The following is a 6000-nucleotide window of genomic DNA, read 5'->3' as shown; positions in this document are numbered from 1 at the left end:
TGCATCTAATAGAGAATGTCTCATTTGCACCCCCTGGTGGTGAAATCTGTCAAAACGAGGGTGGTCCCAAAAAGGAGGGATTTTTCAAATCGGTTTTAAAAGTGCTCCCACTCGGGCCAACATATGAAATAACAAGTGTGTGTAAGAAATGGAAATGCGACCCCTTTGGCCAACTTTTTTTTTTTAATTATACAAAAAATATGTATATAGAGACATATTGTAATAAATTGAAGTAAATAATAGATATTAAAAGCCAATTACAAACAAAAAAAATAAATAAATCTAGAAGTAGTCTTTTTCTCACAATGTGTTGACTTTTTTCTTATAAAATTGGAAAAAAAATTTCATATTCTTTCTGTTTATGTATTGTGGCAAAATTATTACTTTTTTATGTCATATTATTTACATTTTTAGTGCAAAATGGCGACATTTGTCAAATGAAATCCAGACTTTTTTCACAATATTGCCCAATTTTTTTGTTGTTATTGTAAAATAGTGACATTTTCGGAGTAAAATAGTGACTTTTGTCATCATTTTGCCGAGTAAAATTGGCAATTTTTCAAATCGGTTTTAAAAGTGCTCCCACTCGGGTCAACATATGAAATAACAAGTGTTTGGAAGAAGTTGAAATGCGACCCCTTTGGCCAACATTTATTTTTTTAAAAATTACAAAAAATATGTATATAGAGACATATTGTAATAATTTGAAGTAAATAATGAAAATTAAAAAAACAATTACAAGCCAAAACATTTTTTTTTTAAGTAACTGGAAGCAGTCTTTTTCTCACAATGTGTCGACTTTTTTCTTATAAAATTGGGAACAATTTCTCATATTCTTTCAGTTTATGTAGTGTGGCAAAATTATTATTTTTTTATGTCGAACTATTTACATTTTTAGTGCAAAGTGGTGACATTTGTCATATAAAATTCAGACTTTTTTCACAATATTGCCATTTTTTTTGTTGTTCTTGTAAAATAGTGACATTTCTGGAGTAAAATTGTGACTTTTGTCATCATTTTGCCAAGTAAAATTGGCAATTTTTCAAATCGGTTTTAAAAGTGCTCCCACTCGGGCCAACATATGAAATAACAAGTGTTTGGAAGAAATTGAAATGCGACCCCTTTGGCCAACATTTATTTAAAAAAAAATTACAAAAAATATGTATATAGAGACATATTATAATAATTTGAAGTAAATAATGAAAACTAAAAAAACAATCACAAGCCAAAACATTTTTTTTAAGTAACTGGAAGCAGTCTTTTTCTCACAATGTGTCGACTTTTTTCTTATAAAATTGGGAACAATTTCTCATATTCTTTCTGTTTCTGTAGTGTGGAAAAATTATTACTTTTTTATGTCGAACTATTTACATTTTTAATGCAAAGTGGTGACATTTGTCATATAAAATTCAGACTTTTTTCACAATATTGCCCATTTTTTTGTTGTTATTGTAAAATAGTGACATTTTTGGAGTAAAATTGTGACTTTTGTCACCATTTTGCCGAGTAAAATTGGCAATTTTTCAAATCGGTTTTAAAAGTGCTCCCACTCGGGCCAACATATGAAATAACAAGTGTGTGTAAGAAATGGAAATGCGACCCCTTTGGCCAACTTTTTTTTTTTAATTATACAAAAAATATGTATATAGAGACATATTGTAATAAATTGAAGTAAATAATGGATATTAAAAGCCGATTACAAACAAAAAAAATAAAAAATAAAAAATCTAGAAGTAGTCTTTTTCTCACAATGTGTCGACTTTTTTCTTATAAAATTGGAAACAATTTCTCAAAATTATTTTTTATGTCAAATTACTTACATTTTTAGTGCAAAGTGGCGACATTTGTCATATAAAATTCAGACTTTTTTCACAATATTGCCAATTTTTTTGTTGTTATTGTAAAATAGTGACATTTTCTGAGTAAAATGGTGACTTTTGTCATCACTTTGCCAAGTAAAATTCCCATTTTTATTATAGTATTGCCCAAATTGTAAAGGTTTCTAATGATATTGTGTCTTTTTGTCGAGTAAAATCGCGACTCTTTTCGTAAAATTGCCAAAATTTTAATCTTTTCTTGTAAAACTGCGACTGTTAAAGAGTAAAACTCCAACTTTTATGAAAATATCGCACAAACGTTCAGTTTTTCTCGTAAAATTTTGACCTGTGCTGAGTAAAATTACGACTTTTACCAAAATTCTAAGTTTTTGTTGGGAAATTCCACTTACTTTTTCACAACAAGCTTTTTTTATATTTGCATAGTATTTATATATTATTAATGTTGTAAATACACTTCTTTATATATCTAGAAAGGCTGGTCCTAAAGAGGTGGGCATTTTTCAGAGGTCTCAAGAAGGTAAGAAATACAAAAATGTGTGTGTGTGTTCTTGTGTTTCGACCCTTCTTGAGACATCAACAAGGAAAAGTAGCTTCCATATGAGGAGGTGTGAACAAGTGAGGACATAAATCATGGTCCCAATATGGAAAAACCATTGCATCTAATAGAGAATGTCTCATTTGCACCCCCTGGTGGTGAAATCTGTCAAAACGAGGTTGGTCCCAAAAAGGAGGGATTTTTCAAATCGGTTTTAAAAGTGCTCCCACTCTAGTCAACATATGAAATAACAAGTGTGTGTAAGAAATGGAAATGCGACCCCTTTTTGGCCAACATTTTTTTTTTTAATTACTAAAAATATGTATATAGAGATATATTGTGATAAATTGAAGTAAATAATGAAAATTAAAAAAACAATTACAAACCAATTTTATTTTTATTTTTTTTAAGTAACTGGAAGCAGTATTTTCCTCACAATGTGTCGACTTTTTTCTTATAAAATTGGGAACATTTTCTCATATTCTTTCTGTTTATGTATTGTGGCAAAATTATTACTTTTTTATGTCAAATTATTTACATTTTTAGTGCAAAATGGCGACATTTGTCATATAAAATTCAGACTTTTTTCACAATATTGCCCATTTTTTTGTTGTTCTTGTAAAATAGTGACATTTTTGGAGTAAAATTGTGACTTTTGTCACCATTTTGCCGAGTAAAATTGGCAATTTTTCAAATCGGTTTTAAAAGTGCTCCCACTCGGGCCAACATATGAAATAACAAGTGTGTGGAAGAAATGGAAATGCGACCCCTTTGACCAACTTTTTTTTTTTTTATTATACAAAAAATATGTATATAGAGACATATTGTAATAAATTGAAGTATATAATAGATATTAAAAGCAAATTACAAACAAAAAAAATAAAAAATAAATAAATCTAGAAGTAGTCTTTTTCTCACAATGTGTCGACTTTTTTCTTATAAAATTGGAAATAATTTTTCATATTCTTTCTGTTTATGTATTGTGGCAAAATTATTACTTTTTTATGTCATATTATTTACATTTTTAGTGCAAAATGGCGACATTTGTCATATGAAATTCAGACTTTTTTCACAATATTGCCCATTTTTTTGTTGTTCTTGTAAAATAGTGACATTTTTGGAGTAAAATTGTGACTTTTGTCATCATTTTGCCAAGTAAAATTCACATTTTTATTATAGTATTGCCCAAATTGTAAAGGTTTCTCATAAAATTGTGACCTTTTGTCGAGTAAAATCGCGACTCTTTTCGTAAAGTTGCCAAAATTTTAAGCTTTTCTTGTAAAACTGCGACTGTTAATGAGTAAAATTCCAACTTTTATGAAAATATCGCACAAACGTTCAGTTTTTCTCGTAAAATTTTGACCTGTGCTGAGTAAAATTACGACTTTTACCAAAATTCTAAATTTTTGTTGTGAAATTCCACTTCATTTTTCACAACAAGCTTTTTTATATTTGCATAGTATTTATATATTATTAATGTTGTAAATACACTTCTTTATATATCTAGAAAGGCTGGTCCTAAAGAGGTGGGCATTTTTTGGAGGTCTCAAGAAGGTAAGAAATACAAAAATGTGTGTGTGTGTTCTTGTGTTTCGACCCTTCTTGAGACATCAACAAGGAAAAGTAGCTTCCATATGAGGAGGTGTGAACAAGTGAGGACATAAATCATGGTCCCAATATGGAAAAACCATTGCATCTAATAGAGAATGTCTCATTTGCACCCCCTGGTGGTGAAATCTGTCAAAACGAGGGTGGTCCCAAAAAGGAGGGATTTTTCAAATCGGTTTTAAAAGTGCTCCCACTCTGGTCAACATATGAAGTAACAAGTGTGTGGAAGAAATTGAAATGCGACCCCTTTGGCCAACATTTATTTTTAAAAAAATTACAAAAAATATGTATATAGAGACATATTGTAATAAATTGAAGTAAATAATGGATATTAAAAGCCGATTACAAACAAAAAAAATAAAAAATCTAGAAGTAGTCTTTTTCTCACAATGTGTCGACTTTTTTCTTATAAAATTGGAAACAATTTCTCAAAATTATTTTTTATGTCAAATTACTTACATTTTTAGTGCAAAGTGGCGACATTTGTCATATAAAATTCAGACTTTTTTCACAATATTGCCAATTTTTTTGTTGTTATTGTAAAATAGTGACATTTTCTGAGTAAAATAGTGACTTTTGTCATCATTTTGCCAAATAAAATTCACATTTTTATTATAGTATTGCCCAAATTGTAAAGGTTTCTAATGATATTGTGTCTTTTTTTCGAATAAAATCGCGATTCTTTTCGTAAAATTGCCAAAATTTTAAGCTTTTCTTGTAAAACTGCGACTGTTAAAGAGTAAAACTCCAACTTTTGTGAAAATATCGCACAAATGTTCAGTTTTTCTCGTAAAATGTTGACCTGTGCTGAGTAAAATTACGACTTTTACCAAAATTCTAAGTTTTTGTTGGGAAATTCCACTTACTTTTTCACAACAAGCTTTTTTTATATTTGCATAGTATTTATATATTATTAATGTTGTAAATACACTTCTTTATATATCTAGAAAGGCTGGTCCTAAAGAGGTGGGCATTTTTTGGAGGTCTCAAGAAGGTAAGAAATACAAAAATGTGTGTGTGTGTTCTTGTGTTTCGACCCTTCTTGAGACATCAACAAGGAAAAGTAGCTTCCATATGAGGAGGTGTGAACAAGTGAGGACATAAGTCATGGTCCCGATACGAAAAACCATTGCATCTAATAGAGAATGTCTCATTTGCACCCCCTGGTGGTGAAATCTGTCAAAACGAGGGTGGTCCCAAAAAGGAGGGATTTTTCAAATCGGTTTTAAAAGTGCTCCCACTCTAGTCAACATATGAAATAACAAGTGTGTGTAAGAAATGGAAATGCGCTCCCTTTTTGGCCAACTTTTTTTTTTTTTTAATTATACAAAAAATATGTATATAGAGACATATTGTAATAAATTGAAGTAAATAATAGATATTAAAAGCCAATTACAAACAAAAAAAATAAATAAATCTAGAAGTAGTATTTTTCTCACAATGTGTTGACTTTTTTCTTATAAAATTGGAAAAAAAAATTCATATTCTTTCTGTTTATGTATTGTGGCAAAATTATTATTTTTTTATGTCATATTATTTACATTTTTAATGCAAAATGGCGACATTTGTCATATGAAATTCAGACTTTTTTCACAATATTGCCCATTTTTGTTGTTATTGTAAAATAGTGACATTTTCGGAGTAAAATAGTAACTTTTGTCATCATTTTGCCAAGTAAAATTCCCATTTTTATTATAGTATTGCCCAAATTGTAAAGGTTCCTCATAAAATTGTGACCTTTTGTCGAGTAAAATCGCGACTCTTTTCGTAAAGTTGCCAAAATTTTAAGCTTTTCTTGTAAAACTGCGACTGTTAATGAGTAAAATTCCAACTTTTATGAAAATATCGCACAAACGTTCAGTTTTTCTCGTAAAATGTTGACCTGTGCTGAGTAAAATTACGACTTTTACCAAAATTCTAAGTTTTTGTTGTGAAATTCCACTTCATTTTTCACAAAAAGCTTTTTTTATATTTGCATAGTATTTATATATTATTAATGTTGTAAATACACTTCTTTAT

The 6000-nt window shown here is 29.1% G+C and overlaps 1 protein-coding gene across 1 annotated transcript in view; it reads left to right on the top strand.

Annotated features, from left to right (window-relative positions):
• LOC133552021 (proto-oncogene DBL-like) overlaps positions 1 to 6000 on the top strand; it is a 42956-nt gene that overhangs the window by 17776 nt on the left and 19180 nt on the right. The window lies entirely within an intron of this gene.

This window comes from Nerophis ophidion, linkage group LG04 (assembly GCF_033978795.1).
Source record: "Nerophis ophidion isolate RoL-2023_Sa linkage group LG04, RoL_Noph_v1.0, whole genome shotgun sequence".
NCBI lineage: Eukaryota > Metazoa > Chordata > Actinopteri > Syngnathiformes > Syngnathidae > Nerophis > Nerophis ophidion.
Note: the sequence above shows the minus strand (reverse complement) of the source record. Positions and strands in the feature narration are given on the sequence as shown.